Source organism: Sus scrofa, chromosome 6, assembly GCF_054392235.1.
Source record: "Sus scrofa isolate SSC_HxYL_T2T_F1_AM1 chromosome 6, Sscrofa_HxYL_maternal_Yorkshire_Landrace_v2.0, whole genome shotgun sequence".
Lineage (NCBI taxonomy): Eukaryota > Metazoa > Chordata > Mammalia > Artiodactyla > Suidae > Sus > Sus scrofa.
The window spans coordinates 29,385,408-29,406,659 of record NC_139388.1 but is presented as its reverse complement, the minus strand read 5'-3'; the positions used below and the strand labels follow the sequence as shown (position 1 = coordinate 29,406,659).

General features: G+C 39.8%; 3 protein-coding genes across 4 annotated transcripts in view; 2 read left to right on the top strand and 1 right to left on the bottom strand.

Moving 5' to 3' along the window:
- TK2 (thymidine kinase 2) overlaps positions 1-21,252 on the top strand; it is a 1,024,677-nt gene that overhangs the window by 259,561 nt on the left and 743,864 nt on the right. The window lies entirely within an intron of this gene.
- The window catches only part of KCTD19 (potassium channel tetramerization domain containing 19), a 108,333-nt gene that overhangs the window by 49,415 nt on the left and 37,666 nt on the right, over positions 1-21,252 (top strand). The gene's annotated exons all lie outside the window — the stretch shown is intronic.
- LRRC36 (leucine rich repeat containing 36) overlaps positions 1-21,252 on the bottom strand; it is a 71,569-nt gene that overhangs the window by 46,207 nt on the left and 4,110 nt on the right. The window lies entirely within an intron of this gene.

The window sequence follows — 21,252 nt, the reverse complement described above, 5'->3', positions numbered from 1 at the left end:
AGCTCACTGATACAATGGACAATGCACTAGACTCGTGACCTTGTACAAGTCAGTTAATTTCTCTGTGCATTGGTTTCCTCGTTTGTAAAATGGAGATAATAATAGTACTTACCTCATAAGATGCTTTAGGGATTAAATGAATATGTGTGTGTACACATATATACAAACAGAAAACTTATAATAGTCCTGACACATTTGCTATATACATGTTAATTATTATTGTTATGTAGTCATTAAAAGGAATGAATGAGATTGATTTGTAGATGCTTATATGAAAAGATTTCTAAGACATTAAGTGAGGGAAAAGCATGATTTGTGTATGTATGACCGTTTTAAAGAATATATATTTGTGTGGAGTTCCTGTCTTGGCACAGTGATTAATGAATCTGACTAGGAACCATGAGGTTGCAGGTTCAATCCCTGGCCTCGCTCAGTGGGTTAAGAATCCGGCATTGCTATGAGCTGTGGTGTAGGTCACAGACGCGGCTCAGATTCCGTGTTGCTGTGGCTCTGGCATAGGCCGGTGGCTACAGCTCTGATTCGACCCCTAGCCTGGGAACCTCCATATGCCATGGGAGCGGCCCTAAAAAAAAGACAAAAAAAAAAAAGAGAATATATATGTGTGTATGTACATATATGTAAGTATATATGTGTATGGTGTATAAAACACATACACACACACACACATATATATATATATACTAGATTTCTTTTCTTTTTTCTTTTTTGCTTTTCAGGGCCGCACTTGCGGCATATGGAAGTTTCCAGGTGAGGGGTCAAATCGGAGCTTCAGCTGTCAGCCATAGCCACAGCACCGTGGGATTAGAGCCGCATCTGCAACCTACACCACAGCTCACAGTCAGACCGGATCCTCAACCCACTGAACAAGGCCAGGGATCAAACCCACATCCTCATGGATCCTAGTCAGGTTCTTTAACTGCTGAGCTATGAAGGGAACTCCCATACTAGATTTCTCATAGTACTGAAAAGGGGAGAACCTCAAAATTGCCAATAGGAACTCACTAGTAAGTGTGGTGGGCCAAACTGAGAACAGCGGCCAAATCTGGAAGGACATTCTGCAATATCCCATTTGGGGCAGTAAAATAAGATCTCAAGATGCTGGAGCAAGGAATTCCCTTCGTGGCACAGTGGAAATGAATCCAACTAGAATCCACGAGGATACAGTTTTGATCCCTGGCCTTGCTCAGTGGGTTGGGAATCTAGCATTGCCATGAGCTGTGGTGTGGGTTGCAGATGCAGCTCAGGTCCCACAGTTGCTGTGGCTATGGCTATGGCTGTGGCTGTGGCTGGCAGCTGTAGCTCTGATTCAACCCCTAACCTGTGAACTTCCATATGCTGCTGCTGAGGCCCTAAAAAGCAAAAAAAAAAAAAAAAAAAAAAAAAAAAAAAGATCCTGGAGCAGTCTAGGACCTATACATTATAATAAGTATGAAACTGAAGATTCCTTTCAAGAAAAGACTCATCCTTGTGGGAACAGAATCCACTTTGAGTGGGATAGAGAGAATAGATTCAAAAGAAAGAGAAAGTCCAGATACAAGTCAGGGAGGGAAGATGGCAGATCTCAGGAAACATAAAGTCCTATTTTTTAATACTTGTAAACACAACATAATAGGAAATTCCAAAACTTTGAAACCAGAAAAGCTATTCTGGCTTATTCTTCCCATAAAAAAGTATGCACTTAAAAAAAAAAAAAGACAGGGAGTTCCCATTGTGGCTCAGTGGTTAACAAACCTGACTACGATCCATGAGGATGCAGGTTCAATCCCTGGCTTTGCTCAGTGGGTTGTCATGAGCTGGGGTGTAGGTCTCAGACTTGGCTTGGATCCTGCTTTGCTGTGGCTGTGGTGTAGGCTGGCAGCCATAGCTGTGATTGGACCCCTAGCCTGGGAACTTCCATATGCTGTGGGTGTGGCCCTACAAAGATAAAAAAATAAAATAAAATAAAATGAGACAGAAAAGGATTATATAGTCAAATTTTATGTTATTAAAACAAAAAAAGAGCAGACTGGGAGTTCCCATCGTGGCGCAGTGGTTAACGAATCTGACTAGGAACCCATGAGATTGTGGGTTCGATCCCTGGCCTTGCTCAGTGGGTTAAGGATCTGGCGTTGCTGTGAGCTGTGGTGTGGGTCACAGATGCAGCTTGGATCCCATGTTGCTGTGGCTCTGGCGTAGGCAGGTGGCTACAGCTCCGATTCAACCCCTAGCCTGGGAACCTCCATATACCACAGGAGTGGCCCAAGAAAAGCCAAAAAGACAAAAAAAAAAAAAAAAAGAGCAGACTAACAGGCCTAAAGAAAGAAAGCACTCCAGAAACATACATCTGCAAAACAAATTAAAACTGTAACTTAATATTTCAAAGCAACCTAAGAGATGTGATAACAAAATGTAGCAGTTCTCAGAGGTCCCTGAGACATGTACAGAGGTCCATAAAATCAAAACTATTTAAAAAATTATTTTCATAATAATATCAAAACATTAATAGCCCTTTTCACAGTGTTGACATTTGCATGTAAGGTGTAAGAGCAAAAACCATGGTGGCCTTAGGATGAATCAAGGCACTGGCATCAAAGTTCACTCTTAGTCACTGTATTCTTCACCACTGTATTTTTGCGGTTTTTTAAAGCTACTTTCTTTTAAGAATGCCCTTGAAAAATCAGTAAAAATGGTTAAATAAATCTTGACCCTTGCATACATCTTTTTTATATTATGTGACTAAATGGGAAATACACATTGAAATACTCCTCCTGCCTACTGAAGTATGGTGGATGCCTTGAGGGAAAACACTTGTGTGACATTTGAGATGCCAGCTTAATTAGCCATTTTTTTGAAATACCTTTTTTACTTGAAAAATATGACATATTATGGTTATTCAGACTTGAACAGTTGGCAGACATATTCTTGAAAATAAGCAAAGAAAGACTGTCACTTTAGGGAAAAAAAAACAATAGTAACTGTTGTCAGTTATATGATCTTCCAAGCATAAATTATAATTTTGGAAAACTTGTATCTGCGACCATGAACTTGACAGCTTCCCAACATCTAAAGATCTTTCTAGTGAGGAGATTCAAAAAACAATAATAATAAAAAAAAACCCGATAAAACCAAGAGCTGGTTCTTTGAAAGGGTAAACAAAATTCACAAACCTCTGGCCAAACTCACCAAGAAGAGGAGAGAAAGAACTCAAATAAACAAAATAAGAAGTGAAAAAGGCAAAATCTTAACAGATACAGCAGAAATAACAAAAAACCATAAGAGAATACTATGAGTAATTATATGCCAACAAATTTGACAACCTAGAAGAAATGGACAACTTTCTAGTGACATACAGCCCAGCAAAAGTGAATCAAGAAGAAATAGATCAATTGAACAGACTGATCACTAGAAATGAAATTGAATAAGTCATAAAAATACTCCCTACAAATAAAAGTCCAGGACCATATGGCTTCACAGGTGAATTCTACCAAACATACAAGGAAGAACTTATACCCATCCTTCTTAAATTTTTCCAAAAGGTCAAAGAAGAAGGAACACTCCCAAAGACATTCTAATACCAAAACTAGACAAAGATACTACCCAAAAAAGAAAATTATTGTCCAATAGTTTTGATGAATATAGACACAAAAATTCTCAACAAAATTTTAACCAACCAAATCCAACAACATATAAAAAGATAAGGAGTTCCTGTCGTGGCACAGTGGAAACGAATCCAACTAGGAACCATGAGGTTGCAGGTTCAATCCCTGGCCTCGCTCGCTCAGTGGGTTAAAGATCCAGCGTTGCTGTGAGCTGTGGTGTAGGTCACAGATGCAGCTCAGATCTGGAGTTGCTGTGGTTCTGGTGTAGGCTGGCAGCAACAGCTCCAATTAGACCCCTAGCCCGGGAACCTTCATATACCAGAGATGTGGCCCTAAAAAGACAAAAAGACAAAAAAAAAAAAAAATCATACACCATGACCAAGTGGGATTCATCCCAGGTTCACAAAGATGGTTCAACGTACGCAAATCAATCAACGTCCTGCACCACATTAACAAAAGAAAAGTAAAAAACCACATGATCATATCAATAGATGCAGAAAAAACATTTGACAAAGTCCAACATCCATTCATGATAAAAACTCTTACTAAAGTGGGTATACAGGGAACATATCTTAACACAAAACCCATTTATGACAAACCCACAGCCTATACATAATACTCAATGGAGAAAAACTGAAAGCCTTCCCACTAAAGTCTGGAACAAGACAAGGATGCCCACACTCACCACTTTTATTCAACATAGTACTGGAAGTCCCAGCCACAGAAATCAGACAAACAAAAGAAATAAAAGGTATCCAGAATTGGAAGAGAAGAGGTAAAAATGTCATTGAATGCAGATGACATGACACTATACAGAGAAAACCCTAAGGACTCCACACTAAAACTACTCACACGGATCAATGAATTCAGCCAGGTAGCAGGATACAAGATAAACATTCAGAAATTGGTTGCATTCCTCTATACTAATGAAATATTAGAAAAGTATATAAAAGTACAATGCCTTTAAAAATCACAACCCCAAAAATTAAATACCTAGGAATAAACCTGATCAAGGAGGTGAAAGACTTATATGCTGAGAACTATAATACATTAATCAAGGAAATTAAAGAAGATTCAAAGAAATGGAAAGATATTCCATGCTCCTGGACTGGAAGAATTAATATTGTTAAAATGGCCATACTACCCAAAGCAATCTACAGATTCAAGGCAATCCCTATCCAATTACCCATGATATTTTTCACAGAACTAGAACAAACAATCCCAATATTTATATGGAACAACAAAAGCCCCATAATTGCCAAAGCAATCCTGAGGAACAAAAATCAATTAAGAGGCATAACTCTCCCAGATTTCAGACAATATCACAAAGCTACAGTAATCAAGATAGTGTGGTACTGGTACAAAACAGACATATAGACCAATGCAACAGAATAGAGAACCCAGAATAAATCCAGACACCTATGCTCAATTAACCTTCAACAAAGGAGGCAAGGATATAAAATGGAAAAAGGACAGCTTTTTTTAGGAAGTGGTGCTGGGAAAACTGGACAGCTGCATGTAAATCAATGAAACTGGAACACACCATCACACCATGCACAAAAATAAACTCAAAATGGTTTAAAGACTTAAACATAAGGCAAGACACTGTCAAACTCCTAGAAGAGAACATAAACAAAACATTCTTGGCATCAACCATACAAATGTTCTCTTAGGTCAGTCTCCCAAGACAACAGAAATAAAACCAAAAATAAACCAATGGGACCTAATAAAACTGACAAGCTTTTGCACAGCAAAGGAAACCATAAAAAAACCAGAAAGACAACCTCTGGAATGGGAGAAAATAGTTTCAAATTATGCAACTGACAAGGGCTTAATCTCTAAAATATACCAGTAACTTATACAACTCAACAACCAAAAAACCAACAACCCAGTTGGAAAAACGGGCAAGACCTGAATAGACATTTCTTCAAAGAAGATACATGGATGGCCAACATGCGCAGAAGAAATACTCAACATCATTAATTATGAGAGAAATGCAAATCAAAACTTCATTGAGTTACCATCTTACACCAGTCAGAATGGCCATCATTAACTAGTCAGCAAATAACAAATGCTGGAGAGGGTGTGGAGAAAAGGGAATCCTTCTACACTGTTGGTGGGAATGTAAATTGGTACAACCACTGTGGAAAACAATATGGAGTTACCTCAGAAAACTAAATATAGAACTACCCTATGACCCAGCAATCCCACTCCTGGGCATGTATCCTGACAAAACTTTCATTGAAAAAGATACATGCATCCCTACGTTCATAGCAGCACTATTCAAAATAGCCAAGACGTGGAAACAACCTAAATGTCCATCAACAGATCAAAGGATTAAGAAGATGTGGTAAACATACACCGTGGAGTACTACTCAGCTATAAAAAAAGAATAAAATAATGCCATTTGCAGCAACATGGATGGAACTAGCGACTCTCATACTAAGTACAGTAAGTCAGAAAGAGAAAGACAAATACCATGTGATATCACTTATATCTGGAATCTAATATATGGCAGAAATGAACCTTTCTATAAAGAAAAGAAATAAACTCTTGGACTTGGAGAACATGCTTGTGGTTGCTGAGGGAGAGGGAATGGAATGAAATGGGAGTCTGGGGATAGTAGATGCCAACTATTACATTAGGAGTGGATAAGCAATGAGATCCTGCTGCATAGCACAGGGAACTATATTTAGTCACTTGTAATGGAACATGATGGAGGATAATGTGAGAAGAAGAATGTGTGTATATATATATATATATGTATATATATATATACACACACACACATATATATATATGACTGGGTCATTTTGCTGTGCAGCAGAATTGACAGAATAATGCAAATCAACTATAATAGAAAAAATAAAAACCTAAAAAATTGAAAAAATAAAGATCTTTCTATTGAGATTTGTGATATTAACAAACGTGATTTTTTAAATGTTACATTATGAAAATGTTCGATATTTGGAAGATCGACATAACTCAGTGAGTTAATACTTTTCAAATGATGAATGCATGATGTTACAAAATCATGCATGGATAAAAGATTCATTTAAGGAGTTCCCGTCGTGGCTCAGTGATTAACGGATCCGACTAGGAACCATGAGGTTGCGGGTTCGATCCCTGGCCTTGCTCAGTGGGTTAAGGATCCAGCATTGTTGTGAGCTGTGGTGTGGATCACAGACGAGGCTCGGATCCTGCGTTGCTGTGGCTCTGGCATAGGCCAGTGGCTACAGCTCTGATTAGATCCCTGGCCTGGGAACCTCCATATGCCGCAGGAGCAGCCCTAGAAAAGGCAAAAAGACAAAAAAAAAAAAAAAAAGAAAGAAAGATTCATTTAAACGCAGGATGTACCAATGGGTTTTAATACAACAGAGTACACAAATTCATTGATACAGTTTCAGATTCCACATACAGCTAAACCTTGGGAAACTACCACTTGCTCAGTTTTCACATCATTTCAAAGAAGAATACTCACTGAAAAGGCTATTTAAATGCCTCCCTTTTCCAACTGCATATCTATATGAGGCATGACCATACACACACATGCACACACACGTTTCAACCAAAGCAACATATCATAACAGATTTAACAAAGAAGCAGATATGAGAATCTGGATGTTTTCAATTAAGACATAAAAAATATTACCTATGTTAACATGTAATGGGTATATTATGGTTATCTCTTAACGAATTAATAATTAAATATTTTTGGAAGTTTCTTTGTGGTGCAGAGGGTTAAGAATCTGGCATTGTGGAGTTCCCGTCGTGGCGCAGTGGTTAACGAATCCGACTAGGAACCATGAGGTTGCGGGTTCGGTCCCTGCCCTTGCTCAGTGGGTTAACGATCCGGCATTGCCGTGAGCTGTGGTGTAGATTGCAGACGCGGCTCAGATCCCGCGTTGTTGTGGCTCTGGCATAGGCCGGTGGCTACAGCTCTGATTCGACCCCTAGCCAGGGAACTTCCATATGCCTCGGGTGCAGCCCTAAAAAAGACAAAAAAAAAAAAATTGTCTCTTTCAGTTTTAAACATGATAAATATAAGTAGATATAATTCACTAGCATTAGCAAAAGCTCCTTGAAGCCCTAAACAATTTTTTAAGAGTGTGAAGAAATCCTGATATCAAAAATCTGAGAATTGGGGCCCGTTGTGGCTCAGTGGTTAGCAAATCTGACTAGGAACCATGAGGTTGCGGGTTCGATCCCTGCCCTTGCTCAGCAGGTTAAGGATCCAGTATTGCCGTGAGCTGTGGTGTAGGTCAAAGACTTGGCTTGGATCCCGAGTTGCTGTGGCTGTGGTGTAGGATGGCGGCTACAACTCCAATTAGACCCCTAGCCTGGGAACCTCCATATGCCACAGGAGCGGCCCTACAAAAGGCAAAAAAGACACAAAAAAAAGAAAAAAAAAGTTTGAGAATTACTGAAAAATGTAAATTAGAATTAGAAAATTTCAGAAAGATCATTGGAAAATGAAGGAAGACTCAAAAATAGAGAAAATGGAACTCACAAAAAAAATAAAAATAAAAGGTCACTTAGTCAAAAACCTCAAAACCCAAGGGGTTCCCTAGTGCCCCAAGTGTTGTCATTGCTATGGGTTGCTGCCGTGCATACCATGGGTGTGGCCAAAAAAGCCTGACCCCCATACCCCAAAACCAAACAAACAATAGAACAATTCTATTTCTAAGTATATACCCAAAAGAACTGAAACCAAGGACTCTAACAGATATGTGTACAACCATGTTCACAGCAGTTTTATTCAAAGGACCCAAAAGGTAGAAACAACCCAAATGCCCACCAATAGATGAATGGATAAACAAAATGTGGTTTATATCCATACAATATAATATTACTTAGCTCATAGAAAAGGAATGATGTTCCAATAAGTTATCTTGTAGATATCAACAAAATGATTATCTAAAGTTTATGTGGAAAGCCAACACAACAATGAAGAAGAAAAACAGAATACTAATACTACCTGACTTCAAATCTTAACTGCATTGCTCTAATAATCAAGACAGTGTGGTGTTAGAAGAAAAAAAAAGATCAATGAGTTCTCATTCTGTCTCAGTAGGTTAAGAACCCGACTGGTATTCATGAGGATGTGTGTTTGATCCCTGGCCTCCTTCAGTGGGTTGATTCAGCACTGCCAAAAGCTGCAGAGCAGGTTACAGACACAGCTCAGATCTGGCATTGCTCTGGCTGTGGAATAGGCTAGCAGCTGCAGCTCCAATTCAATCCATATCCCGGGAACTTTCATATGACGCAGGTACAGTCCTGAAAAAAAGAAAAAAAGAAAAATCAATGGATAGACTAGAGAGCCCAGAAGTAGACCTACACAAGTATAGCCCACTGATCTTTGACAAAGAAGCAAAGTCAATTCAGTGGAAAAAGAACAGCCTTTCAACAAATGGAGCTAGAACAACTGGATATCTACATGCTCAAAGAAATTTGGACACTGACCAAATGAGAATTATAACTCTCATAAAAATTAATTAAAATGGACCTAAATATAAAACAGAAAACTATAAACCTTCTAAAAGATAACACAGATGAAAATCCAGATGACCCTGGGTTTAGCAATAAATCTTGAATACAACGCTAAAGGCATGATCCATGAAAGAAAAACTTGAGAAGTGGGATTTCATTAAAATTTAAAACTGCTCTGCAAAAGACATTGGAGAACTTTTAAGAGCCTGAAGAGATAAGACACAGAGTGGAAGAAAATACATGCAAAACAGAAAGCTGATAAAGGAGTGGTATTCAAACTATTCAAAGAACTCTTAAAATTCAACAATAAGAAAACAAACAATCCAATTAAAAAATTTGTCAAAAGACTTGAATTGACCCCTCACCAAAGAAGACATACAGATGGCAAATAAACATATGAAAAGATGCACAACGCAATAAGCCATTAGGAAACTGCAAATCACAACAATAACAAGATACCACTATACACTTTTTGGAATAGCCAAAATCCAAAACACTGACAACTCCAAATATTGATGAAGATGTGGGATATCTTTGTCAGTTTGCGCTGCTCTAACAAAATATTACAGACTGGGTGGCTTATAAATAACTAACATTTACTTCTCAAAGTTCTGGAGACTGAAAGTTCAAGATCAGTGTGCCAGCACGGTCAGGTTCTGATGAAAGCCTTCTTCCAGGCTACAGACTGCCTAATTCTTGATGTATCCTCACATCTGGAAAGGGGCAAGGACACTTCCTCTCTGTTCTCTTTTATAAGGTCATTAACCTTTTTAGGAGGGCCTTCATGACCTAATCACCTCCCAGAGGCCCCCACCTCTTAATACCATCACATTACGCCTTAGGATTTCAACATATGAATTTGTTAGCAGGGGTTAGGGGTGGACACAATCAGACTATAGCATGGGGCAACAGGAACTCTCATTCATTGCTAGTGGAATGCAATTATATAAATAGCCACTTTGGAAGATAGTTTGGCAGTTTCTTACAAAACTAAACATGGCTTTCACCATATGATCTATCAATTATGCTCCTTGGTATTTACTTGAATGAGCTGAAAGTTTATGCCCACACAGAAACCTGCACGTGAATTTTTATGGCAGCCACATTCATAATTGCCACAACTTAGGAACATTTACTTATTGAAGATATCTTTCAAAAGTAAATGAATAAAAATAAAACTATAGTATATTCACATAATGGAATATTATTGAGCAATAAAATGAGTCATCGATCAAGCCATAGAAAGACAAGGAGTCCTAAATACACTTTACTAAGTGAAAGAAGTCAGTCTGAAAAGGTTACACATGTATAATTTCAACTATATAACATTCTGAAAAAGGCAACATTAAAAAGATCAGTGATGTACAGGATGATGACTACTTAATAATACTGTATTGTATATTTGAAAGCTGCTAAGATATTAGATCTTAAAGTTGTCATTGCAAAAAAAAATATTTTTGTAACTATGTAAGATGACAAATGTTACCCACCTATTGTGGTGATCATTTTGCAATGTATACAAACATCAAACCATTATGTTGTACACTTGAAACTAATTTAATGTTATATGTCAATTATACCTCAATTGAAAGATTTTTTAAAATTTAAAGAATCAGGAGTTACAATAGTGGTTCAGTGGTTAATGAACCTGACTAGTTTCCATGAGGAATGAGGGTTTCATCTCTGACCTCGGTCAGGGGGTTAAGAATCCAGTGTTGTCGTGAGCTGTGGTGTAGGTGGCAGATGCAGCTTGGGTCTCGAGTTGCTGTGGCTGTGACTGTGGTGTAGGCTGGCAGCTACAGCTCTGATTTCACTCCCAGCCTGGGAACCTCCATATGCCACTGATGTGGTCCTAAAAAGAAAAAAAAAAAAAAACATTTAAAGAACCAGTGGGTGCCAGGGGTTACATACTATATGATTATAACTATATGACATTCTGAAAAAGTCAACAGGAGAAAGGTCAGTAGTTGCCCGGGATTCAGGGGAGAGGGAGAGATGAAGAGGTGGCGCATAGGAGATTTTTTAAGGCAGTGAAACTACTCTGTTGATACTATAATGATGGACATATATTTGTCAAAATCCATATTTGTGATCCCTAATATAAGCTATAGACTTTAGTTAATAATAATGTATTATTATTGGCTAATCAATCATAACAAATATACCACACAAATGCAAGATATTAACAATAGGGGAAACTGGAGTTCCTGTCGTGGCTCAGAAGAAATGAATCTGACTAGCACCCACAAGGACGTAGGTTCTATCCTTGGCCCTACTCAGTGGGTTAAGAATCCAGCATTGCCCTGAGCCATGGTGTAGGCCAGCAGCTGTAGCTCCAATATGACCCCTAACCTGGAAACCTCCATATGCCACAGGTGTGGCCCTTAAAAGGCAAAAACAAACAAAAAAACCAACAGGGGAAACTGTAAGGGGATGTGGGTGTGATGAGGGGAAAAGTATACTGGAACTCTTTGCACCTTTTTTTTTTTTCTTTGCACTTTCTGATCAATTTTTTTATAGACCTAAAACTGCTTTAAAAATTAAAGTCTATTAAATAGGATTAAGATGGCAGAACAGAAGGACTGGAGCTCAATTTCTCTCATAAAAACAACAAAATTACAACCAGATGCTGAACAACCCTCAAGCAAATGGACTGGAAACTTTCAAAAAGATATCCTATTCCAGAAAACAAAGATGAGGTCATATCAAGGGGTAGGAGGGACGATTACAAGATATAAGCAACCCCATACCTCCCAGGTGGGAAGCTCACAGACTGGAAAGCAACTGTATAACAGAGACTCACCTACAGGAGTGAGAGTTCTGAGCCCCACGTCAACTCCCCACGCCTAGGGATCTGGCATTGGGAGAAAGAGCCCCTGAAGCATCTGGCAATGAAGGCCAGTGGGGCTTGTGCGCAGGAGTTCCACGGGACTGGGGGAAACAGAGACCCCATTCTTGAAAGGCGCACACAGACTTTCATGTGCACTGGGTCCCAGGGCAAAGCGGAGGCTCCATAGGAATTTGGCTCGGACCTGACTGCAGTTCTTGGAAGATCTCCTGGGAAAACAGGGCGTGCCTGTGGCTCATTACAGGGGAAGGCAAAGCGCTAGAGAATATTCATCAGTGTGTTTCTCTGGTGGTGGCCATTTTGGGGAAATCTGGCCCCACCCATCAGCACTGAGAAACCCCAAGCCAAACAATAATCTAGGTGGGATCACAGCCCCACCCATTAGTAAAGAGGCTGCCTAAAGACCCCGGAGCACCCCCCACCCCAGCTGCCTGTAATCTCGCTCAGAGACAAAGGCCCATCCACCAGAGGGATACGAATCAGCACCACCTACCAGTGGGCAGTCACCAGTCCTTCCCATCAGGAAGCCTACAGCAAGCCCCCGTACCAACTTCAGCCACAAGGGGGGCAGACATCAGAAATAAGAGAGGGTAGATGGAAATCCTGTGAAATTGGATTGTTATGATCATTATACAACTACAGATGTGATAAATTCATTTGAGTAATAGAAAAAAAAAAAAAGAAGAGAGGCTACAACTCTACTGTCTGCAAAAAGGACACCACACCAAAAACCTATAAAAATGAAAAGGCAGAGAACTATAACTCAGATAAGGGAGAAAAAAATTAAAGTCTATCAATAGGAGTTCCCGTCATGGCGCAGTGGTTAACGAATCCGACTAGGAACCATGAGGTTGCGGGTTCCATCCCTGGCCTTGCTCAGTAGGTTAAGGATCTGGCGTTGTCGTAAGCTGTGGTGTAGGTTGCAGATGCGGCTTGGATCCCACGTTGCTGTGGCTCTGGCGTAGGCGGGTGGCTACAGCTCCAATTGGACCCCTAGCCTGGGAACCTCCATATACCACGGGAGAGGCTCAAGAAAAGGCAAAAAGACAAAAAAAAAAAAAAAAGAGAGAGAGAGAGAGAGAGAGAAAGAAAAAGTCTATTAATAAAGAAGAATTTTTTAAAGGAATGAAGTACTCTTTGTGCTAAAATACGGATGAACCTTCATGATACCATGCTAAGAGAAAAAAGGCAGACAAAAAAGGCCATATATTGGAGTTCCCGTCATGACGAAGTGAAAACAAATCTGACTAGGTATCATGACGTTGCCGGTTCAATCCCTGACCTTGCTCAGTGGGTTAGGATCTGGCATTGCCATGAGCTGTGGTATAGGTCACAGACACAGCTTGGATCTGATGTGGCTGTGGCTGTGACAGGCAACTATAGCTCGAATTGGACCCCTAGCCTGGAAACCTCTGCATGCCTCAGGTGTGACCCTAAAAAGCAAAAAAAGGAAAGAAAGAAAGAAAAGGCCACATATTGTATGATTCCATTGGTATGATATGAACAAGCAAATCCTTAGACACAGAAAGCAAATCAGTGGTTGCCAGGGGCTGGGGGAGCTAGAAAGGACTGACTACCTAATGGGTATGGAGTTTCTGTTGGGTTGATGAAAACGTTCTGGAACTAGACAGTGGTGATGGTTGTGCAATGTACTGACACTAAATTGTAAACGTTAAAATTGTTTTTTGCCTTCTTAGGGTTGCACCTGAGGCATATGGAGGTTCCCAGGCTAGGGGTCGAATTGGAGCTGTAGCCGCTGGCTTACACCACAGCCACAGCAATGCCAGATCCAAGCTGCATCTGCAACCTACACCACAGCTCATGGCAACGCTGGATCCTTAACCCACTGAGCAAGGCCAGGGATTGAACCTGTGTCCTCATAGATCCTGATCAGATTCATTTCCGCTGAGCCATGACGGGAACTCCTGTGTACTTTAAATTTTATAAGATGTGAATTATATCTCAAAAAAAGCCAAAAAAAAAAAAATTCCTGACTTTGAGGGAAGCATGTTGGGAGTGCTGTAGTATGCAATGATCTAATACACTGAGAATCTTGTTACCATGGGACAAAAGCTAAAGTTTGTTATGATTTCTATCAGTGCCCTGCTGCATTTCTCATGCCTTTCACTGCAGTCTATTTTGAAGAGCAGACATTTTAGCATTTTAAAAGGGAATCAAAATTATCAATCAAATGATAAACTGCCACAAGGACAGGCATCTTTTAGGATCCATAGAAAGCACAGGTCTTAAGAAATTATGCACTTGGTTTCAATGGTTATAAAGAAAGTGAGGAGTTCCTGTCGTGGAGCAGCGGAAATGAATCCAACTAGGAACCATGAGGTTTTGTGTTCAATTCCTGGACTCGCTCAGTGGTTTAAGGTTCTGGAGTTGCTGTGATCTGTGGTGTAGGTCACAGATGAGGCTCGGATTCTTCATTGCTGTGGCTGTGGTGTAGGCCAGCAGCAACAGCTCTATTTGGACCTCTAGCCTGGGATCTTCCATATGCTGAGGGTGCGGCCCTAAAAAAAACCAAAAACCAAAAGTGAAGACAGGAAGTTCCCATTGTGGCTCAGAGGTAACAAGCCGGACTAGTATCCAAGAGGTATAGGTTCGATCCCTGGTCTCACTCCGTGGGTTAAGGATCCAGCATTGCCGTGAGCTGTGGTGTAGGTTGCAGACACGGCTTGAATCCTGCGTTGCTGTGGCTGTGTCATAGGCTGGCGGCTACAGCTCCAATTTGACCCCTAGCCTGGGAACATCCATATGCCTCAGGTAAGGTCCTAAAAAGCAAAAAAAAAAAAAAAAAAAAGAAGAAGAAAGAAAAAAAGAAAGTGAAGACAAACATATTAGAGAACAAATCAAACACTGCCCATCACAGATGTCAAGAACACAGAAGGATCTTTCAATTTTACTGTATGGGCTACAATAACCCCAATGGGCAAAAATATGCTTTATTCATGAAAATATCAAGTTATCCCTTTATAGAAAACCATTTATAGTTCACTTGGGAACTGCATTCATAATCTTTTTTTTTTTTTTGTCTTTTTGTCTTTTTAGGGCTGCACCCTCAGCATATGGAGGTTCCCAGGCCAGAGGTCGAATCAGAGCTACAGCGGCTGGCTACACCACAGCCACAGCAACACAGGATCTGAGGCACGTCTGTGACCTATACCACAGCTCACGGCAATGCTGGATCCTTAACCCACTGAGTGAGGCCAGGGATCAAACCTGCAACCTCATGGTTCCTAGTCGGATTCATTTCTGCTGTGCCACGATGGGAACTCCTGGCATTCATAAACTTCAATAAAGTTTATTTATAATTATGATGAAAGAGTTTCAAATAAAACTTAATACAAAAAAGCCTCTGGATCAACCTGACAGATCTGCCACTAGCCAAATTTGGGACAGGTTCAGGATCAATTATAATAACTCCAATGGATTAAATATACAAAAAACATTTAAATCCATGTGTTTATAAAGTTATTAAGAAAATGACCATGACTCCTCAACAAAATACTAGCAAACTGCATCCAACAATACATTAAAAGGATTATACATCATGATCAAGTGGGATTTATCCCAGGGATGCAAGGGTTCTTCAATATCCGCAAATCCATCAGTGTGATACACCACATTAACAAACTGAAGAATAAAAACCATATGATCCTCTCAATAGATGCAGAAAAATCCTTTGACAAAATCCAATACCCATTTCTGATAAATCCCTTCAGAAAGTGGGCATAACGGGAACCTACCTCAACATGATAAAGACCATATATGACAAACCCACAGTGAACATCATTCTCAAGTGAAAAGCTGAAAGAATTCCTGCTGAGATCAGGAACAAGACAAGGATGTCCTCTCTTACCACTACTCTTCAACATAGCACACAGCAATCAGAGAAGTAAAAGAAATAAAAGGAATCGAAATTGGAAAGGAAGAAGTAAAACTATCACTATTTGCAGATGACATGATGCTATACCTAGAGAATCCTAGACTCTACAAGAAAACTGTTAGAGCTCATCCACGAATTTGGCAAAGTTGCAGGATACAAAATCAATACACAGAAATCGATGGCATTACTATACACTAACAATGAAAGAGCAGAAAGAGAAATTAGGGAAGCAACCCCATTTACCATCTCATCCAAAAGAATAAAATACCTAGGAGTAAACCTACCTAAAGAGACAAAAGACCTGTACTCTGAAAACTATAAGCAACTGATGAAAGAAATCAAAGATGACACAAATAGATGGAAAGATATACCATGCTCTTGGATTGGAAGAGTCAATATTGTCAAAATGACTATACTACCTAAGGCAATCTACAGATTCAATGCAATCCCTATCAAACTACCAAGGACATTTTTCGCAGAACTCGAACAAAATATTTTAAAGTTTGTTTGGAAGCACAAAAGACCCAGAATAGCCAGAGACATCCTGAAAAAGAAAAATGGAGCTGCAGGAATCAGGCTCCCGGACTTCAGACTATACTACAAAGCAACAATCATCAAAACTGCATAGTACTGGCACAAAGACAGAAATATAGATCAGTGGAACAGGACAGAAAGCCCAGAATTAAACCCACGCACCTACAGCCAACTCATCTATGACAAAGGAAGCAAGAATATACAATGGAGAAAGGAGAGCTTGTTCAATAAGTGGTGCTGGGAAAACTGGACAGCCACATGGAAAAGAATGAGATTAGATCACTCCCTAACACCATACACAAAAATAAACTCAACATGGATTAAAGACCTAGATATAAGACCAGACACTATAAAACTCCTAGAGGAAAACATAGTTCAAACACTCTCTGACATAAATGACAGCAACATCTCATATCCACCTCTCAGAGTATTGACAACAAAAACAAAAATAAACAAATGAGACATAACCAAACTTCAAAGTTTCTGCGCAGCAAAGGAGACCCTAAATAACACAAAAAGACAACCCACAGAATGGGAGAAAATCTTTGCAAGTGAATCGACTGACAAGGGATTAATCTCCTAAATTTATAAACAACTTCTGCAGCTCCATACCAAAAAAACAAATAACCCCATCAAAAAATGGGCAGAAGATCTAAACAGACAGTTCTCCAAAGAAGACATACAGATGGCCGAGAAACACATGAAAAGATGTTCAACATCACTCATTATGAGAGAAATGCACATCAAAACCATGATGAGGTACCACCTTACACCAGCCAGAATGGCCATCATCCAAAAGTGTACAAACAATAAGTGCTGGAGACAGTGTGGAGAAAAAGGAACCCTAGCACACTGTTGGTGGAATTGTAAATTGGTGCAACCACTGTGGAAAACAGTACAGAGATTCCTCAGAAAACTAAAAACAGAACTACCATTTGATCCAGCAATCCCACTCTTGCGCATCTATCCGGAGAAAAACATGACTCGCAAAGACACATGTACTCCGATGTTCATTGCAGCACTCCTTGCAATAGCCAAGACATGGAAACAACCTAACTGTCCATCGACAGAGGAGTGGATCAAGAAGATGTGGTACATTTACACAATGGAATATTACTCAGCCATTAAAAAGAACGAAATACCAGCATTTTTAGCAACATGGATGGACCTAGAAATTATCATGCTACGTGAAGTCAGCCATACAATGAGACACCAACATCCAATGCTTTCACTGACATGTGGAATCCGAAAAAAGGACAGACTGAACTTCTTTGCAGAACAGATGCTGACTCACAGACATTGAAAAACTTATGGTCTCTGGAGGAGACCGTTTGGGGGTGGGGGGATGTGCTTGGGTTGTGGGATGGAAATCCTGTGAAATTGGACTGTGATGATCATTATACAACTACAGATGTGATAAATTCACTGGAGTAATTTAAAAAAAAAAGAAAATGAAACAACCCTCATTGGTCACCTTTGGAGGATGCTAAGAAAACAACTCATTTTTCCAAAAACTGGTAAATAACATGAAAAATACCAAGCCTTTATCCTGTCTTTCCAAATGCAAACTGTGCCTCAGGATAACCAAAGAATTACTGTGAGGAAATTTATTTATTTATTTATTTATTTGCTTTTTAGGGCCGAACCTGCATCATATGGACGTTCCCAGGCTAGGGGTAGAATCTGAGCTGCAGCCACAGGCCTACACCACAGCCACAGCAATAGGGGATCCGAGCCATTTCTGTAACCTACACCACTGCTCACAGCAATGCTGGATCCTTAATCCACTGAGCGAGGCCAGAGATCAAACCCACATCCCCATGGATTCTAGTCAGCTTCTTTTCCACTGATCCACAACAGGAACCCCAGGAATTATCTTTTTATAGAAGTATTACAACTAATAAAAATAATTCTTAAATTAAGAGTTCCTGTCATGGCACAGTGGAAAAAAATCCGACTAAGAATCATGAGGTTGCAGGTTTGACTGCTGGCCTCACTCAGTGGGTAAAGGATCTGGTGGTGCCGTGAGCTGTGGTGTAGGTGGAAAATGCGGCTCGGATCTGACCTTGCTGTGGCGGTGGCTAGTGGCTACAGCTCTGATTAGACCCCTAGCTTGGGAACTTCCATATGCCACGGTGTGGCCCTGGAAAGACAGGAAAAAAAAAAAAAAAAGAATATAATGAGCAAAATCCAGATTGTAAAAAAATACTTAGGACAAATGACTAGTTTCTTCAAAAACAATAGAAATGCAAGAAGAAAAAAAAGGAGGAACCTATACATCAAATAATATTTAAGATAAACATCAACCAATTGCAATAGACCTTATATAGATAATTTATAGGACAGTGGGGAAATGAGGAAACTAGGTGGATATTTGATAATATTAAGAAATTACTGTAAAATATTTTTAGGTTTTATACATGATTTTTTAAATAAGTTCTAATCTTTTTTTGTTGTTGTTGTCTTTTGTCTTTTTAGGGCTGCTCCCAAGGCATATGGAAGTTCCCAGGCTAGGAGTCTAATGGGAGCTGTTGCTGCCAGCCTACGCCAGAGCCACAGCAAAACGCCAGATCCCAGCCACGTCTGCAACCTACACCACAGCTCACGGCAATGCTGGATCCTTAACCTACTGAGCAAGGCCAGGGATCAAACCTGCAACCTCATGGTTCCTAATTATATTCGTTTCTGCTGCGCCAGGATGTGAACTCCAAACGTTCTCATCTTTTGATGATACATACTAAATTATTCATGGGTTAAATCATATGACTGGGATTTGCCTCAAAATCAACAGTTCAGTCTCCTCAGAAAAGAAAATCATGGACTTGGAGAAGAGACTTGTGGCTGCCTGATGGGAGGGGGAGGGAGGGGGAGGGATCGGGAGCTTGGGCTTATCAGACACAACTTAGAATAGATTTACAAGGAGATCCTGCTGAATAGCATTGAGAACTTTGTCTAGATACTCATGTAGCAACAGAAGAAAGGGTGGGGGAAAAAATGTAATTGTAATGTATACATGTAAGGATAACCTGACCCCCTTGCTGTACAGTGGGAAAATAAAAAAAAATTATTAATAAAAAAAAATCAACAGTTCAGGGGGTTGAGGGTGAGTAGAAGATAAGCAACGAAGATTGGCCATGAATTGATGATAACTGTTGACATGGGTTGATGGGAGTTCATTATTCTCTTGTTTCTACTCTTGTGTGTATTTGTGAATTGCCATAATAAAACATTATAAAATAAGTACACATGCTCATATATAGAGAGAATGTTTCAGGAAAGTGATCCAAAATATTAGTAACAGTGATTGTCTTTAGAAAGGAGAACTGGGCCAGGGCCAGATAAGGGTGTGTGGAGTCAAGAATTACTTTTTGGAGTTCTCAGTGTGGCTCAGTGGTTATTGAACCTGAATAGCATCCATGAGGACACGGGTTTGATCCCTGGCCTCGCTCATTGGGTTAAGGGTCTGGCGTTGCTGTGAGCTGTGGTGTAGGTCGCAGAGGCAGCTCGGATCTTTGTTGCTATGGCTCTAGCATAGGCTGGCAGCTACAGCTCCGATTCAACCCCTAGCCTAGGAACCTCCATATGTTGCAGGTACGGCCCTAAAAAGACCAAAAAAAAAAAAAAAAAGAAAAAAAAAGAAAAGAAAAGAATTACTTTTCACTGTATAATTACTACATTACCCATATAAGTTAATTAATTGAATTATTATTCAAAGCCCAAAAGTATATAATTACATATTTTACCTTGCTACCAAATAATTATCATTAACTTACAAACACGCTCTAGTATATTATATTTTTATTCTATTTTATTTTATTTTTGCAGTATATTTTTAAAGAATCTGTTCTTGATCCTATATCATATCCTCCAGCTAATATTTCACTCTGTATCCTCCCTTATAGCAAATTCTCAGCAAAAGTTAACTTCACTATCTCTTCTTTCTCACATATCATTCCATTTTCATCCCAACCCAGTCTAACTTCCCTCCTCTCCACTCTTCCCTAGAGTAACCAATGAATTCCATGTCACCAAATCTGACAGACATTTCTCTGCATTTAACTTGCTCAGCCTGTCGAGAGCTTTTGGCACAAGTAACCATTCCCTTCTTCATATAGTATCCTTTATTTTTTTTTCCTTTTTTTTTTTTTTTTGTCTTTTTGTCTTTTCTAGGCAAAATTTCTGCAACTTTAAACATGACTTATTTGCTACTCTCCCCAAATTTTACATCTCTAATCCTGACCTCTCCACCAAGATCAACTCATATTACCAATTGCCTGCTAAAAATCCCACAAGTGAATGTCTAATGGGTATTTTTATTTTTTATTTATTATTATTATTATTATTTTGTCTTTTTGCCTTTTCTTGAGCTGCTCCTGTGGCACATGGAGGTTCCCAGGCTAGGGGTCCAATCAGAACTGTAGCCACCGGCCTATGCCACAGCCACAGCAATGCAGGATACGAGCCGGGTCTGCGACCCACACCACAGCTCACGGCAACGCCGGATCCTTAACCCACTGAGCAAGGGCAGGGATCGAACCTGCAACCTCATGGTTCCTAGTCGGGTTCATAAACCACTGAGTCACGATGGGAACTCCTGTCTAATGGGTATTTTAAACCTAACATGCTCAAAACAGTACTCTTGATATCCTCTTTTCTCATAGTCTTCTCTCTCTCACACTCAATAAATAGCACTAACCATCCAACCAGGAATAACTTAAACCAAGACTGTTATCTTTGCGTTTTTTGTTTTTTGTGTTTTTTTGTTTGTTTTTTTTTTTTTTTTTGTCTTTTTAGGGCTGCACCCACAGCATATAGAGGTTCCCAGGGTAGGGGCCCAATCGGAGCTGTAGCCACTGGCCTACACCACAGCCATAGCAATGCGGGAT